Source organism: Apus apus, chromosome Z (genome assembly GCF_020740795.1).
Source record: "Apus apus isolate bApuApu2 chromosome Z, bApuApu2.pri.cur, whole genome shotgun sequence".
Taxonomy (NCBI): Eukaryota; Metazoa; Chordata; class Aves; order Apodiformes; family Apodidae; genus Apus; species Apus apus.
Window position 1 is genome coordinate 10,169,687 of NC_067312.1, and position 16,942 is coordinate 10,186,628.

The following is a 16,942-nucleotide window of genomic DNA, read 5'->3' on the forward strand; positions in this document are numbered from 1 at the left end:
CCGGGCGCTGACAGCCTCCCCGCACGGAGCCTCTGCTGTCACCCGGCACATTGTTTTCTTTTCTCGCCAGCCCTCCCGCCGACCAGCAAGCCCTTTGCTGTGTGCAGATTTTATGGCAGTGCCTCCGAGACACTTGACAACCTGCTGACATCCGTGGGTTGTGGGTTTTTTCGGGGTTGGTTGTCAGGTTTTTTGTTTTGTTTTGTTTTTTTTCATTTGCTCGGCTGCCTCCATCACCCCAAAACCTCCGCGCTGAGCCCAGCTCCCTGCTGGTGGTTGCTGTGAGGTTTTAATGGCTTCTCCTGGTTTTTTTTCTTCTGCTTTGCCAAGAGTTTTAACACCGACCTATTTGTGCTGAGAGTCTGCAAAGTGGCAAGCCTTGCACAGGCAGCACGCTGGGGCAGCTGCCCATGCTGGCCCTGGGATTTACTACAGGCAGTTTCTTTTCCCAAGGAAGTTAGTTTCCAAGATAGCATCTGGTTTTTATGAGGTCTGATCAAATAAGGTGGTATGTGTATGAGCAGGGGGAGGTGGTGTTTTTATGTTTGTACATGTATTTTTAAAGTTTTATAAATAGCGGAGTAATGAGTTGCTTGCTTCTTCCAAAACTGCATCTCTTGTGACTGTGAAACGATTACTGAATCCAGAAAGCAAGTTGTTTTTTTCTGAAATGAGGAAAGGGCAGTGTAGATGCTTACACCTTGCAACACATAAATATTAGCAGTATGTGCTGTTATTTTCCACACCAGCGCAGAATTGTTCTTGAGGTACCTCATCCACAGCATGAAAGGCAGTCAGTCACAGAGGTTATGGGTGAAAACTTCTGCAAGCAACTTGCTAGCCCATTGAAGTTCTTCAGCAAATAGTAAGAGAGACATACTCCGTTCTAGGGCGCAAATAATTTGCCTGGAATAAAAAAGATTAGAGGTTCCAATGTGTTTTGGGGGCAGAGCAGGAGAGAGAATCTACACGTTTCCAAAGGGTATCTGGGCTCTCATCAGTGTGCAGCAGTTCCTTTGTGGAAAAGAACTAGATGGAAACTTGCTGTAGAGCTGCTTCTGCTTGTGTTTGTTTCTTTTAAAGCTTTGGTGGAAAGAAAGAAAAAGATAAATGAAAGTACAGCTCACCAGTGTTAGCTTTTGGAGGATTTTCTAGGAATAAAATTGGAGAGGGAAGGAGGAATGGCTGAAAAATATTGTAGTAGTAGAAGATGAGACTCTGCTATCTGCAGCCCTTTTATTAGTGGGTGATTAATAAGTGATGGGCTAATGGTGTGTGTGGACCTGGTTACTTGTGGCTTCCCATCTGGCTACGTTTAAAAGTACCTATGCTGCCATCTCGTCTCATTTATATTTTAATGCTATCATCTCACCTCTTCCTTTTCCCTCAACTCCTCCATGTGCATCCCTGTTGCTCTTCCTAGGCTGGCTGCACCAGACCAGGTGGGCATCACCCCACGGCACGATGTTGTGTCTTCCATGGGGAGCCTGGTCGGCAGAGTCCAGCCAGGGAGACCACCATCATCTCCAGCTCCTACCAGTGCTTTGGTCAACCACGTAACCCCTAGGGTAGAACCATACCAGTAAGACATGCTCTCCAGCTCTCAGAGCAGCTTCCTTTTCCCCCCTCTTCACGGAGGCATGTCCGCTCCACTGGATGTGAGCACTTAATCCCACCTCCTGCAGTGACTCCCGCGGAGCCCGCTCTGCCGACAGAGATAGCACAGCACCGCAGCCACCCTTCTGCACATCCCTGGCTCTGGGATTTGTTTTTCATTTCCTCTTTCTCTCCCCCTGTGAGACATAAGGGTTTGGCTGCAGATCCTGATGCCCTGTTTGCTTTCCTGCAGAGAGTAATTTCTTTTGGGTGTTGTGTTAGCGGCGACAGGGGTCTGAGCCAAAGCCACTGGATGTCTTCTCAGAGAAGACATGAAAAGCAAGTCTGTGCAGTGCAGCTTAACTTCCTACCTCTTCACCAGTCCCTTGAGGACCACCACCCAACTCCTTCCTTTTTTTCTTCTCTGTGCACTTCAGTTTTTCTTGAATAATTTTTAACCTATTCCTAGAAAAGGGAGACAAATGGTCACGCCTGTGAGACAGATTGGCAACACAGCTGGTATTTCCTGAACCTTAGAGCAAGCCACCATCAGCTGCAACCAAGACTCAAGATTTTCTTTCCAGTATCAGAAAAGCATTGCCTAGTTAAAAAAAAAAAGGCAAACAAACCCCACCCCACCTTTCTGCTGAGATGCTAGATATCAGAGTTCCAGCTGAGTTAGCATCTGCACCCAGGCTTTGTTGCTCAGCTAAACCTGTGTCCTGGTGTCACTGCAGTGATTTCCAGTTTGGTACCAGCTGTCCTGCAGCCATCTCTGAAACATTTCCCACGTTATGAGACTATGATGCTGCTTTCAGGCACTGGCTTTTATGAAGATCGGAGCTGTCGGTCAGGAGCAGCTGGTGTTTCATTTGATGAATTTCTCCCATTTCTGTGCCAGGAATTGCCAGCAAGCAGTTCATGTAGAGGGGAGGATTTTGAGGACCAGGAGCTCCTGCATATATATGTGTGCGTTTATAAGAGAGATGGTGTTTCCCACAGATGGGAAAGGTCAAGCCGGTTGATAGGTCAGTAACAGGCCTAAGAAAATACAACCCTGAGCTTTGATTGGAAGCCTAGGTGCTGCTTTACCAAGAAAATGCTACTTTGTTGTTTGCACTACTGCAAGTTATTTTACCCAGTGCCTTCTGCCTGGAAGCGTTTACATTGCTCAGGAGGAGCTCACCCAGAGTTTTCAGCAGCATGAGCCTGCCTTGCATTGCAGTTTCTGACTGCCAGCGAGGCACCTGGCCATGGCTTCTGAGGATGAGGATGCTGGGATGAAAGCACGGGGCTCCCTGCCATTTCAGGGAGGGCAGCTAATAAACTAGTGGCTCCTGCTTTAGCTTTTTCTGGGGGCACAGCATTCTCCCCAAAGCCCTTTCAAAATCCTTCTGGGGCACAGTGCAAGCAGGAGAAAAAGTCCTCCTCCTTTTTGTCCTTTTGCTCTGCCTCCACCTTGGATCACTCAGCTGTGGTCCTGCTCTTGGCAGAGAACAGCTCTGGTGTCATGGATGAGTAGCACTGGGGTGAGGACTGTCTGTCTGGACCCAATCTGCCAAATGTATGTTCATATCTGGGTTCAAAGCTGCCTTCTGTGAGCATTTTGTAAGCTGTGCTACTCCCATGCACATTTCTTACCTTTAGCTGAAGTATTTCTGGAAAACAGATGCAAACTTTTCATGGGAAATTATTGCAAGGCATTTGCTCCGTTCTGGCCATGCATTGCAGAGGAGCAAGCAGTGTGTCGCTTTGACCCAGGAGCCTCTGCTCAATCATCTGCCCATGCAGAGCCACAGAGCAGATAAGAGATAGCTGCCTTATGTTGCACACTTGTTTTTTTTCCCAGCCTCTCATTTGGGATGAGTTGAGCATAAGCAGGGATTAGTTTGTTAAGCTGTGGCAGTTCATTAAACTTCTTGGACTTTTTCTCTGCATTTCCTCTCCAGACACCACTGATGGTTGAGCTGGGGGCTGTGTGCAGATACTGTGGGACAAGACAGACAGTGGAAATTCTCATGATTTTAATTTCCAAATGTCTGTGTCTATTTGTGAAACCTGCTGAATGCCTGCAAGAACTGTTGCATTTCAGATACTTCTATTTTGAAAAGCCTGTGGAATCAAAGTTAATTTTTCTTGGCTATTTTTTGCCTTAAAGTGAGCCTTTTTTTTTTTTTTTTTTTTTTTTTTTTTTTTTTTTTTTTTGTCAGAAACTGATGGCTGAGGCTTAGATATGTAAAACTTGGTGAAATTAATGGGACCCATGCCCCAAATTTCCTGCACAGCTTTTAAATCCTCTGACTTGTAAACAAGGAGTCTAGTTTGCAGCTGTTTTTAAAGTCTACCAAGGAAAACCCATGGTCTTGAAGGTAAAATGAGAGGGATGCTCACAGGGAAGGGTGCAGAGCACTGTTCCTTGGTTAATGCCTCATTGCATTAATTGCTGCACAATGAACAGGGTCGGAGCTTGCAGGCTCCCTTGGGTGAGGTATGTCAGGACACAGCAGGGCTGTGCTAGTTGGTATCACTGTTACACCAGTCCCTCTTGGCTTTGAAACCTGTACAACCCTGTTGTTTGAGCTTTGCAAGGTGATCCCTGCTTGCAGAACTGGCCTGGGCTCTTGCAAAAGGTTTGGGTACTCCGTTGGGTAACTGTGCATGGGAACATGCTCCTGGTTGTGTTTTTGCCATTGCGAAAAAGTCATAATTGAAGAGAAGTTATTTGCATGCAAAGCTGTATCGCCTCATGGAGGGTTTCACCCTGCGAGGAGCACAGAAGGGGCAGCTGAGGGGAAGTTGTGTGAGCATCTCTGTGTAGCTACAGAAATCTCATTTGATCCTCAGTGGTGGGAAAGGAAATGGAGCAGTAACCCAGGACAGTTTAATGGAGTTTGGGTGAAATATGATTGTTTTTCTAAGCTGGTCGCTGTTCAGTGAGGGCTCTTTAGCCCGTTTGTTGTGCTTGGCTCTGCTCTGGATGTTGGCACCAGCTGCTCTGCAGGTGCACGTGTGTTTGGCAGGAAGGAGCTGGGATTTGGGGATTCGCCTTGGTTGGGGGGGTGGGTGGGAGGTGGGAAGATGAAAAAAGCCATGAGAGATGATGTTTGTGTCTTGCAAGTGAGGAAGACACATTAGGGAGGGGGAAGGACACAGCCCGGGCTTCAGTCCCATCTCAGAGAACTGGTTGGAGGGCATGGTCCTCTCCTGGTGGCTCCTTCCCAGGAACAAAGCAGGCTCTGGCTGCAGAGCCTAGACAAGGCCAAGCTCTTGTGAACAAAGTTTGCACCAGAGCTGAGAGCAATTGAAACAAGGAGCATTGCCTGTAATATCCACAAAATAATGAAAATTGGGGTGGGGGGCCATTTCCAGAGCTTAACCCGTAAGGTCTATGTAGAAAAAAAAAAATGTTGGGGGTGCTAGCCCTGCACGTCCCTGTCATTGTCACCACCACCTTTGCTTCCTCCTTCCCATCTTGTGTTGTGGCAGACCAGCACCCCGAAGGCACGGAGCCGAAAGCCCAGGTGCCATAGAGGAGGCAGTGATGCCAAGCAGTCTTGGCTGTTTCATCCTCCCAGCCAGCAGTGGTGCAGCATTCCTGGGGTAGTGTTCCAAGGGCAGCTGGTCCTGGTGGTCCTCCAGTGTGGTTTGTGGGCAGAATCGCTGCTCTGAGCACCCCTGTGCTTGCCCACCACTGGCCAGTTTTGGAGCAGAGGGACTGGTGAGAGTGGACTGGGATCCCTGCAGTCCTTGGGCAGGGGCTGTTTGGTCCAGCAGGCAGAGGAGGGGAAGAGGCCTATGTTTCCCCTAGAGAAGCCCTGTGGTTGAGCCAGAAGCAGCAGACCTCTGCACGCTGGCACGGGCCCAAGGCGTCCTTGCTTCCTGCCACCCTTTCAAATTAAGCAAACGATTCATTTTATTTCTTTAATTTTCCAAATGGAAGTGAATTGGCCACACTGGCAGGTGCCTGATTGACGTTCCAGAGAGGATAGGAGCTGAGGGCAAGAGGGGGGGGGCTCGTCACTCCACGCCTCCCACTACCCTCCTGGCAGCACTGGTGGGGACACAGCTCTGCTGCTTGGGGCATCAGGGCCACTTTGTCCTCCCAGGAATAGGCAAGAGATGCCCTGGTTTCAGGCAATGAATAAAATGATGGCAACACTGAGCTCGTCAGGATAGAGAAGCAAGCCATGGCAGCCGGTGCCCCGTGTTAACTCAGTGTTTTATGAGTGTGGCTTTTCCTCTTGCCTTTATTATGCTTTGCAGAGCATTTCTCATGCATCTGCATAGTCCCCTGCTTTCCTCAAGGGGACACTATCAATAAATTACACTGGCTTCACTGGTAAGAGGACCAAGCCCTCCCTTCCAGGGAGGCTTCAGGATGACATTCTCCTGCAATGGGACCCAAAGGGATGGCCAAGCACCCTGCCCAGCCCAGCTCCACCACAGTGCACCCTTGTAGCAGAGCTGAGCATCCATCTAGGTGCACCCATCTACTCCCCTAAATCCTCCCAGCTCTGCTCACAGGTGCAGAGCATTCTGCAGAGCTGGCTGCAACTCTCCGTGCAGCAAAATAAGTGCCAGGAGATGGCAAAGAGAAGATTATCCCCAGTACATGGCAGTGATTGTCAAATCTATACTCTGCATCGGTGAAATGAACAGCAGCCAGTGGCTCGCTGCCGGAGTACATGCCGTGTAATTAAGTCTAGCTCCCCAATCTCTGTTAAATCTCAAAGATCCCTTCCTAATCTTTGGCAATGCAGTCTCTCTTGTGGCTTGTTCCCTCTGCTGCTGTTTTTCTCAGTGCTGTCTTTCCCCTTTGTTCCTCTGTCTCCTGGTGCATGGCAGAATGGGGGAAATCATCACACCAAGCTGGGCCGGGGTGCTGGAAATGCAAAACCTCAGGATTTTCAGGCACTGTTGCCTGTTCTGGAGCAGAATCCCACTGCATTGTGCTACTGTGCATGCCCAGGTCTTTTTCACCTTCGCTCCATCTCCCCTTGGCTTTTCTGTGGTGGTCTGGGGGGCACAGGAGCCCTGCCTGAGCTTACAAGCCTCTGAACTAGTCTGCTGGGGATGCTGCCAGACCTTGTACAGGGAGCACAAGAGCATGGTTACACCATAGTGCCAATCCCAGCCTGGCTATTAAAAACAGCAGCTTAATTGGCCTCTTGAGGGGTAAAACAGCAATTTTCATACTCACTTCACCTGCTCTCAGGAAAGCAAGCCACCCCCCCACACTTGCAAACACACCATGTTCTTTGGGCCCATGCTGCTGTCTCTGCTTTGCAAAGGCATCACCAGCTCACAGCCTGTTTGTGGCAATGAGGAAACTGAGGCACAGCATGCTGATGTCATGCATTCAGGGCCACTCAATCTGTGTCCCAGGCCAGTGCAACTCCCAGCAGGGCAGGGATGGCACATGGGACAGGAGAACCCATGGCATATTTGTGCCAACCCCTCCGGGTGATTTGGTGCCACCAGCTGCTGCTCCCCCCTCTCTACAGCACTCCCCAGCAGCCAGGAATCAGCTCTGCAACAGCTAGAACATTTTCATCAGCAGGAGACAAGCCCCCCAGTATGAATCTTTGCTCCCCCAAGTGCCCTGCCCATGGAGAGCATGATGCCCCTGGCTACTGAGCAAAACCATCAGCAGTTTGGAAAAGAACAAGCAAAACATCAGGTGTCTGCAAGCTGCATGGTAGCCAAAGGTCTGCAGATATATCTTCTGCTGTCTACCACTAAAAAACTTTCATCTCTGGGGTAATGCAGACGTAAATAGGAAAGTCCCCAGCTAGATTTTGTAATCTTACGAAGGCAAGGTTTTCTGGGAGACACTGGGGCTGGGTCATTTTTATATGGGCATTAGGGATGTGACAACTTAATTGCAGAGATTTCTCCAGAGGGGGAGCAGGAATCAATAAGTGTTGGGTAAGGAGCTCGTTTTAAGATAAAGTCTATTTGTTAAATTATAGTAATTTGTCTCCTTGCAGCCTCAAAAGCAGTTAATTGGGAGCAGCCCAGAGGGATGCCGTGCTCTGCCCCAGCTTGAAGCCCAAACGCTGGCCGTGCCCTTTTGGATGCTTGGGATGGAGATGCCGGCGGTGCTGCCGGCTAGTGGTGCCGCTGCCGCAGTTCAGGCGCGAAGAACCCGAGCTCCAGGGGAGGCTGAAGGTTATGAATTCAAGCCCTTAAGCGTGTCTTGTAATCCTTTTTCTGGCCCGGAGGAGAGGCAGCCTCTTCAATTACCAGGGCATGGAGGGCTGCAGGGTATGTGTTTCCCAAAGGCCAGCCCAAGGCTGCATGGAGAGAAGCCAAAAATACTCAGCTTATTTGGGCGCTGTGGGGACTTGCCTTACAAGGCTGGAGACTAGTTTGTAAAACAAACAAAAAAAAACAACCCACCTCAGGATCAGAGGCTAAGTTTTGCATGCTGGGATGATGGGAAAGCCTCTGCAGGGTCCTCAGTGCTGGTTCTGCCCCAAATGTGGATGCTCATGTTCTGGTCCTGCTGGGATTGAGCTCTCCTGGAGCAGCTGCTATTAAGTCTTTGCTCCTGGATAGGTTTTGAGGGGCGGTGACACACTTTTCTGGTTGAACAGACAGTTTCCCTAGGCTGGTGCATGTTGCAGACTTGCTGTTTGCACACAGCAGTGCCTGGCTCCACAGGTCTTAGGGACACTTTGATAAGAAGTGGATTCAGTAGGCCACCCTGCAGAGCCATACAGGAAGCTGCCACAGGAAGATGGGACAGCTAGAGGGGATGGGGACCACCTGCAGGAACAGTGTCCACCAGCCCTGTATAAGCCTTTTCCCTCCCTGCCCCTGAAATACCTTCATTATGTGTTTGTTTTTGCAGGAGGTAGGAAGCTCTGGATCAGTGCTGTGTGTTTTCAACTCAACACTTTGCATCCTTTATTTTTGTTCATTCTCCCTGCCTTCTCCAGCCTTTCCTTTGCCCCCCAGCTGTGTCAGCACAACCTGCTGCAACTACACCTGCCTCATGCTGACCATGCCTCTGGGCTGGGAGACTTCCAAAGCTGCCTTCCTCCTTACCTGGCTTTGCCCTGCCTGCCTCCTCACAACTGTGTTCACACAGGCATCCTTAGCACTGGTACCTGCAAGCAGCAAGGGCCTGGGGGAGAACAACATCAAGATAAGGAAATTTAGCAGGAGAGGCTCTTCATGGAGCACAGGGTGGGATATTCTCCCCATCTTTCACTGGGGATATCTGCTGCATTGTGATCAGATGAATGGTGCTCAGGGCATCCTACAAAGCTCTTGGGAAGTAGCACATGAAGCTGGTTCAGTGCTTTGCCGTAGGTCCATGCTTTGATGATCTAGCTAGAGGGCAGAACCAGTTAGGTCCTGGACTTCCTTTTATATCCAAAATGGGGCTCAAAACCCCATGGAAAAAATCTCAAGGATGATTCTTCCTGCAGGTGAGCCCTTCAGTGCTGCACAGGGTGAGGGCATTACATCCATGGAGCACAGGCAAGCAGCAGCCTCTCAGGGATGCCTTGGGGAACAGGTTGTGTTTCTCCTGAGGCAAGGAGGCAGGGGCAAGGGGGGAGGCAAGGAGTTCTAATCCATGCAACCACACCAGCATCCTTCCCTCAGCACCTTGGAGATGGCTGAGAAGCTCTTTGGGGAGGGTAGTATACAGGGAAGGATGAGAGATGAGCTGCTGAAGCTTCCTGTCAGTAGGGAGTGAGGGTCTCCTCTCTGCAGGGGCCTCAAGGCAGTTTCCTTTGCAGGCCTGGCAGCTGGCAGACTAGCACTGCTCACCTGGGCTGCTGCACTGGCTGCACCGTACTCCCCTGTTTGCCTTCATGTTCCACTTACCTGCCCAAGCACTGGCCCCTGGATGTGATACTTGAAGGTTAATCATTAAAGTTTGCTTCTAGCAAACCAGCTGGGCTTTGGGGGCTGGTGCTGGCGGCATCAACATCAGGACTTCCCACTCCTGTGGTCTCACACCTGCTCTGTAACCATCAGCAATCCTGGCGAGAAGGGCTCAGCCACTGTTCCCAGCCTGGGAGCAGCATCCAGGCCTGCCTCAGGGCAGGCAGCTCTGGCAGAGCCAAGTGTGGAGCAAGGTGGGCGAGGAAAATGTGCTGTAGCCTTGGACATTTTTCAGGCAGGTCCAGCCAGTGCAGCCAGGAAAATTCCTTTGTGTGTGGGCTGGATGCAGTGGCTGAAGAAGAGAAGGCTCTGAGGAGAGCTTATAACAGCCTTCCAGTACCTGAAAGAGCTACAGGAAAAGTGGAGAGGGACTTTTTACAAGGGCATGGAGTGATAGGACAAGGGGGAACCCTTTCAAAGAAGGTAGATTTAGATGAGACGTTGGGAAGAAATTCTTTACTGTGAAGGTGGTGAGACACTGGAACAGATTACCCAGAGAAGCTGTGGATGCCCCATCCCTGGAAGTGTTCAAGGCCAGGTTGGTTGGATGTTGGAGCAACCTGGTCTAGTGGAAGGTGTCACTGCCCATTCAGTGACATTGGAGCCAGATGATCTTTAAGACTCTTTCCAAGCCAAACCCTTCTGTAATTCTATGGGGTGGGTGCCCACACCTGGCATATCTGGGGCAAGAAGGCTGTTGCCTCTGCACGCTGACTCCTTGGGGGCACAGAGGCTCACACATGATGGTCTCCATGGCTTGCATGCCGTCCACATTGATCTCATGTGCTGAGATTCTCACAAGCACCCAAAGGAGTCATCAAGCTGCACGCCAATCTCTGCGTGCTGCCAAAATCCTCTGGAATCTGCTCCCCTGTGTCGCCCCTTCCCAGGTCAGCGTCGGGCTTTGCGGCAGCAGGTGCTGAAACCCGTCCCTCCTCGCGACCTGCCTCCCTTGCTTTTCCAGCACATTTTCCAGAGGTCAGTCATCCCCTCCCTGCTGCTGGATTGCTTTCCTGCCCCTTCCCACCTGCTCTGTCCACCCAGCAGCTTTTTTGGAGCTCAAGAGCAGCTATGGAGGGGGATTGGTCTTAGGGGGCAGAACATGAGTCCAAAGGAGAAATCAATCCTATCCTGTCTGGGGCTGAAATCTTGGAAACACCATGCTCCGATCCAGCGGCTCTCGAAGAACCAGTGATAAACATGGCACTAGCTATTTCTGGCCACTGGCGGCTATTCCTGGCCCCAACCCCAAGGTCGATCCTTTTTCCTCTCCTCCTTCCCCCCACGCTGGGGTGAGCTCGGTGCAGCACGCACGCTCAGCAAGCTATAAATAACGGCCGTGTGGGCGGCCTCTGGGAAGGGCACTGAGGGGAACAGCATCTCCACCTCTGTGGGCAACCAGATTGCCCTGCCCCAGACAAGCTAAGGGCAATGGGGTGCTTCCTTCCCCCCGGGGGGCAGTGGGATGCTGAAAAGCCATCATGGTGCATTTTCCATGAGGTTTTTGTCCTAGAGCTTGGCTGTTCCCTGCAAGTGCCCAGCAGGGCTTTCAGGCTGAGGGGATTACTCTTGGGGGCAGGTTTATTTTTTTATATCCTTTGTGAGCAGCTCATGTAGGACTTGCTGCCCTGCAAGGTGCTTGGGCTGGGATATCTGTTTTCCTCCAGATCTTTCTTCTTTTCTGGGGAGAGCTGAGCACCCCAGTGGATGTGGCAGAAGGAGCATCCAGGCGGAGACAGCTGCACTGGAGCCTGTGGGCAAACCACAGCCTGAAGATTCCTGAGCACTTTGCTACTCCTCACTGGTCCCTCTTTCCTTCTCCACACTCTTGCTTTCTCCCTACTCTCTTTCCCACTTTCTTGAGCTCTCTCCTTCCCTCCCCCTGAAGTTCCCCTCTGTGTTTTTCATCCCTCTATCTTTTCCTCCATCACTCCCAAGCCCTCCCCTCCCTACTCCCACGATTTTTGCAGTCCTCCTACCCCATCCCCTTTCTCTCCTCCGTGCTCCCCCCACTCCCGGCCCCTCTTTGCAGCAGGGTACCATTTTGCTCTGCAAACACCAGCTGCCTTAGTTTTCTTGCGGTGCTGCAAATGTTTCCACAGCACTGCGGTGATCGACAGAGTCGCCGAAAAAAAGGACCTTTTCATTTTAGCCGTGGGATGGAGAGCGACTGCGCCGCTTGCCCAAGAGGTTGGCACTCAGGTGGCTCCCATGCCCACACTCAGCCACCTTGCAGGCAGGAGCACCATCCCCCCCCCCATTCCCAGCCAGGGAGTGGATGAGGAAGCCTGGAGGTCTCAGAGTCGCTCTGGGTTTATTTGGAAACACCTGGCTTGTTTTCTTTTGGTTCCCCCCCTCCTGCCTCTCCGGCTGCAAAACCGGTGTAATTGGAGCAGGAAATTAAACATTTGAAGCGTTAACGTGATAATCTGCTGGTTTAGGCTTTGAGGGGGGTGGAGGGAGCTGGGAGCTCAGCGTGCTGCTGCTGCCTGGTGTGCCTGGTGGGAGAGGAGACACAGTGCTGGCAGGGTCTTCCCTGGCACATCCCACCCTTTAGCCCCAGCTGGGAAAGCTCTAGGGAGGGCTCTCCTTCTACTCACTTTAGCCTTAGCTGGTCTTTAGGCTCTCAGTTAGGATGGTTTTGTTGTTCTTTTTGTCCTGATAGCCTCGCACCTTGTGGCCCTTGCTGGTGGGACCAAGACCAGTGCTGGTGTATGGCTGCACCCATCACCTGTGATGAGTTTCTCAGTGCTTTGCTGATGCTGGTGGTGGATGAACCAGCCAAGGACCTGAGCATGTCACACATCCCTAAGGCTGTGGTTTGGGAGCGTTGAGGCTGGGGAAGAGAAAACCCCAAAAAAGCTATGAGCTTTCAGAGATGCAAAAAGCTCACTGGGAAACCAGGTCTCTGTCTCTGGGGCAATAAACCCTGGGTGTAAAACACAGCATGGTTGGTTCAGGTTGGGTGCCAGGAGAGATTATTCCTATAGCAAAGGTAGGTGGATGTCCAAAATTACTGTCAGGCAAGCAGGTTGGTGTCTCCATCTCTAGAGGCACTGAAAGGCTGATTAGATCCCCATCAGGATGGCTGTGCCAGGCTGGTCTGGGTGTGGTGGAGGGTGCACTGCTCTGGGTGGGTTTGAGCACCGGGCAGTCAATGGAAAATGGGTGTCCCAATGCCTTCACCGAGCTCCTCAGTGGTTTATAAAGATGTCTGGCACGAATGTATTATGTTTTTTTAATTCTTTTTTTATGTCAGGCTTGGATTGTCTAATAGACGCTTGCATTGTAATTTTTTACTTTAATAGGAATCATTTGTAGAGAGATCTGCTGAGCTCAGCATCCTGGCTGGAGCTTTTGCATTATCGAGAGTTGCTGTCTTTGCAGATGGATGAGTTTCAAGGACTTCTAAATACACAGGCCTATCTGTCTAAACAAAAGTTCAAATGCTGTGCAGTTCACTGGTTTGGAGCAAATGTCAAAGAGGCAGGACTGGGCTGTCGCAGCTAAACAAACCTCTGTCCAGTTTTCCTTTGCACTTTCCACAAAATCCTGCACAGATTTGGCATGGTCAGTTTCTGTTTACGGGGTGAAGAACCAGCATGGATGGGAGCTGTGGGCCTTTTTGCTCCGCTTGGGGTTACAAGGGTTTTGGAGGGAGAAATAGTGCCATAATGGCTATTAACACCCACCCCCACCCCTTCCCAAAAAGCCTTTCAGGAAGGAGACTCAACTTTTCATGAGGTGCATTGGTCTCTGTTGGCCTGAGATGCTGGTCAGTGCCTTTTCCCAGGTATTCTGGATGAAGGTGAATGTGGTCTGCTGTGTCCCCTTCTCCCAGAGCAGGACCAGATATTCTCTCTGTCACCCCTATGGTTGCTTGTCTCGCTTTTTTCCTAAAGAGTACCCCAAATGGGGTCTCCAGAGCCACTGGCCACAGAAGCAGGGTGAGGTCATGGTGTGTCTCATGGGTTTTGACATGCTGCACGCTCTCTGAAAAAAATAAATTGAAAATGTACTTGTTTGCAAGAAGGGGTGTCACCAGGAGATGCCTTGGGGTAGTGTTTAACTCCTGACCTGACCCGATGCCTTTCTCCCTTTGATGCATCTCCAAGAGCAGGGAAAGGGGACTGTGCTTTCCCCAGTGATGCCTGGGATAAAAACGCCCCCAGTGATATTTTAGCTGAACAGTGAGATGATATCTTGGCAGAGGCTCATATGCACTGCTGTCCATGTCAGCATGGACATATTTGAAGCCCCTAAGGCTACATAACATCCCCAGACACTTTATGGTGCCGACAGGCATGGCTGGGCGTAACCTCCGCTGTTTTCTCTGCCTGGTCCAGGTTGCTCACAAGCCAGTGGAGGGAGAGGCTCCTCTCCAGGTCCAGGTATCAACCCCACACAGGGAGGCTTTGTGGGATGGAGATAGCAGCCTGGCGTGGGAGACAGGAGACCTTTTTCCCTGACACCTGCATATGGCGCGACTTCGGCACAGCCTCTCGCGTCCGGTGTTTTTTGTGTGCTTTCCGAGGCGTTTTGTGTTCGCTCCTTGGCCGGTGCTGGGAGGACTGGATTGGAAAGGAAAGGGATTTTCATACTTCATCTTTTTCTCGCCGGGGCCTGAAACGTGAGTGCCTCCGAGGCGTTGCCGAATGAGGTGGTAATGTGTTCATCAGCTGGGAAATCACCGGACCTCAGAATAATGGGGAGGGGAGAGATGGAGATACGCGTGAGGATTTGCGTCCGCCTGTCCACCCCTGGGCAACTGTGGTTTTAGGATGCAGGGGAGCTTGGTGTTGAGGAGCATCCCAATGATGTTGGGGAAAGTGGGGGCCCTGTCTCAGTTTCCCCATGCTGAGCAGCAGCTACCCTGGAGACCCATATGGAGATTGCTTTCATAGCGATGTGCTGGAGGCGGTGGTCCTCACCAAGGGGTGAGGGAGATCTTGTGAAGAGAGAGAACCCCGAAATATAGCTAAGAGACACAGGGGAGAGCCTGCCTGCTGCAGGGCATGGGTTGACCCTTGGTTCTGCCCAGCCAGGAGCAGCCTCCTGTATGGAACAGGTCATATATGGGGGGGTTGGACCAGATGATCTCTAGAGGTCCCTTCCAATGCAAATGATTCTGTGATTCTGTATTTTCCTGGCTGGATGCAGCTTTTGTCTGTAAGATCTCATGCTTTTTGTGGTGGCATTTCCCTTGACCTTGGCACCTTTTCCCTGGCACGGGCCTTGCTTCACCCACCACCCACGCACAGGAGAGTCTGCTTAGAAATCAAAGCATTTAGTTTGTCCTCTTAACTGACGCAGGTCATGGGCCTGTGGGGTGGTCAGAGGGGGCACAGCCCAGAAGCTGGTGTTGCACCGGGTGCTACGTGTGCGTAAATAAAGCAGCTTCAAGTTCCTTTTCAGTTTTGTGGACTTTTCTTCTACCCTTGCCGTATTCTTGGAGCATTTGCTGCCTTGTCTTCCATGGCTCCCTGCACCTCCTTCCTCTTCCTGTTTACTTGCCTTGTTTGTAAATTAAAGCCTCAGACTTTTCAGTCTCACGCTCCACTCTCTCTACATCTCTACATTGCCCATCTCTGCACCATTTTCCTCTGTCTTTTTTTTACGCAGGATATCCAGGATTGATCGGAGCCTTCCAGGTCAGGGCAAACTGCTGATTTACACCATCACGTATTGTATAATCCCAGGTCTTTAGGTATCACCTAACAGTTTGTTTGCCATTTTATCCCTGGCCACAGAGTGAAGGCTGACATCACTTTGCTGGCTCTTTTCAGCTAATTTAGACTGCAGCAACGTGTGTGATGAGTTCAGAATCTCCCTTGCAGCCGGGGGTGCCTTGCATTTGTCACCATACCAGGCTTCCTCACGGCCTGGCACTGCTGTTCACTTTGAAGGTCTCCCTTCTTGATCTTCTTGATTAGCCTAAATAATATTGTCATCTGCCAGTTTTTCCTTCTCCTTCATCCACCTTCTTCTAAGCATGAATAAACAGATTATAGCATGCTAAGCCTCATCCAAAACACCGAGGCAAAGAGCTGGCAGTGCCACCCTTGGTCTGAGTTGCTTTGGCAGCTTAATAAATTCAGGTTCTGAGACATGAAGAAGGCAATAGTGAAAGGAGGCAGACAAAATACCCTTGTTTTTATTACAAATAAAAGTGTTTCTATTTTCTGACATGCCTACCATTCACTTTAAGAATGGTTAATGCCGGTCTGAATAATCAAATATGCTCTTAGTGTTAATACTTTGAAACGCAACCTTTGTGCATTTTAATGGCAAGGGCCTTTTAAGGGAAACACTTAGGACTTTGGTTTCATGGGAACAGCACAGTTTAATATGAAAAAAGTGTAGAGAATTATTAATGTATGATATGGTAAAATTATGTATGTGGACATGTGCTTACAGTTAGATCAATAGATGTTATTAATGTGTAAAGATATCGTTTTTATGTTTCTTTTTTCCAAAGGGTTTTGTGGTTAGGTTATTTTTTTAGCTTATTGATGAAAGAATAGTATTTATTTTGAAAAGTCAATTATTCAAATCAGGGCAATTTTTAAAATGAGCTGTAATTTTTAAGCAGCATCATAAATTTTCTTTGTCATTTACAGAAGTATTTCCCTGTGAGTTCGAGATGAATGTGGCAGTCTTTAGGTCAATGGCTCTGGTTTCCCTGAGGTAAATTCTGAATGTGCTGGGCTAGCCTCGTCATGGTGGAAGCAGCTTGCAGTTAAAATGTCTTTTAAAATTTGCATTATTTGGGAAGGGAAACAAGGAAAGAGTGACCACAGCTGCAATCACAATTTTCCTACATATTGCCCACAATGAAATAAATATAATTCTTAAAGAGCGTAGCAAGCACAGTAGAGACAGCACATCTGTGCTCTGGTTTGTAGCCTCATGACTTCTTGACTCAGCATCAGCAGACCTGAGCCTCTTGAAGGTCCCTTCCCTTCAGCCATCATGGTGTTTTTTCACTCATACCTTATGCTGGATTTTTCTGTGTGAGACTGCTGCAAGAGCTGTGTCTTCTGTTTGCTTTAACCAACTGATTGATGGGTTGCACTGGGCAACCTGCAATTGCTGTGCTGGATGGAGGAGCAGCCTGTTGCTCCGTCTTCACTTCCTTGAGTTTTGTTTGTTTGGCTTCCAGCTTCATTATAGAGAGGTTGGGAAGTGCACTGCAGCTTGCTGGCCCCTGAAAAACATGCATACCCTGCTTTGACATGCTGGCTGGGATATAAGAGAAGAGCACCCACCTTAGGGTGGGTGCCCCAGGGGTGCTGTGCCCCCTCCGCCAGCTCCAGCTTTCATCTTAATTCAGGCAAGCTCTGCTCCTCTTCCTGAGCAAGAGCTGCTTGCTCAGTTTTTTTTGAATCTTTGCACCTTTGGGACCAAAATTCTCCTTTAACTCTGAATTCAGCTCTTGTCCCTG

At 50.0% G+C, this 16,942-nt stretch overlaps 1 protein-coding gene across 5 annotated transcripts in view; it reads left to right on the top strand.

The window, feature by feature from the left end:
• The window catches only part of CNTFR (ciliary neurotrophic factor receptor), a 210,737-nt gene that overhangs the window by 73,923 nt on the left and 119,872 nt on the right, over positions 1-16,942 (top strand). The gene's annotated exons all lie outside the window — the stretch shown is intronic.